The sequence below is a fragment of the Brassica oleracea genome, chromosome C4 (genome assembly GCF_000695525.1).
Source record: "Brassica oleracea var. oleracea cultivar TO1000 chromosome C4, BOL, whole genome shotgun sequence".
Lineage (NCBI taxonomy): Eukaryota > Viridiplantae > Streptophyta > Magnoliopsida > Brassicales > Brassicaceae > Brassica > Brassica oleracea.
In genome coordinates, this window is record NC_027751.1 from 24,151,279 (window position 1) to 24,152,294 (window position 1,016).

Sequence of the window (1,016 nt, forward strand, 5' to 3'; positions counted from 1 at the left end):
ATCATCATCAACCTCCTTTTGAGTTCCAATTATGTTTAGGTCATCTACATATACAGCAATGATCACAAAGCCAGATGACGATTTCTTTATAGAAACGCATGGACATATCGCATTATTAACATATCCCTTTTTCAAGATATATTCACTTAAGCGATTGTACCACATGCGTCTGGATTGCTATAATCCATAAAGTGATCGCTGTAACTTGACCGAACAAATATCCCTGGATTTTTTTTTCAATGCCCCTGGCATTTTCAATCCCTCAGGGAGTTTCATATATATATCGTTATCCAACGATCCATACAAATATGCAGTCACAACGTCTATGAGATGCATCTCAAGATTTTTAGACGCCGTTAGGCTCATCAAAAATCTAAACGTAATTGCATCCATTACCGGGGAATACGTTTCCTCAAAATCAATTCCCGGTCTCTGAGAAAATCTTTGGGAAACTAATCAGGTTTTATATTGTGGTACTTTTCTCACGAATACCCACTTATACCCAACAAGATTTATATTCTCAGGCGTTATGACTATAGGTCCAAAGACATTCCTTTTATTTAGGGAGAATAATTCAATTTGAATGGCCTTCTGCCACTCCCCCAATCATGTCTTTTTGACATTCCAAAATGGACCTTGGATCGGGATCATCACTTTTATGATCGATTTCTTTGGACAGAAAATGAGAACATTCCATCAACATCTTTTATCTTATAACTTTTCATCAAGGGTGTAGTTGATGGAAATCATACTTTTCTGTTCCCTTTTCGTCATCTGGATTCATATCTTTATTTGGTTCTTCTTGAACCTTTTCACTTATGCCTTCTTTCAGACATATTTTAGTATCAGGTTCTCTTTGAACCTTTCCACTTATGTCTTCTTTAAGATATTTTTCAGTGTCAGGTTCTTCAGGAACCTAGCAACTTTTTTTCAACGAATTTCTTTCGGGGATTTTTATCTCTATAACCCGCTAGTCTCCCCCTCTTTAACTGAACCCTAGGTTCATTTATTTTGTT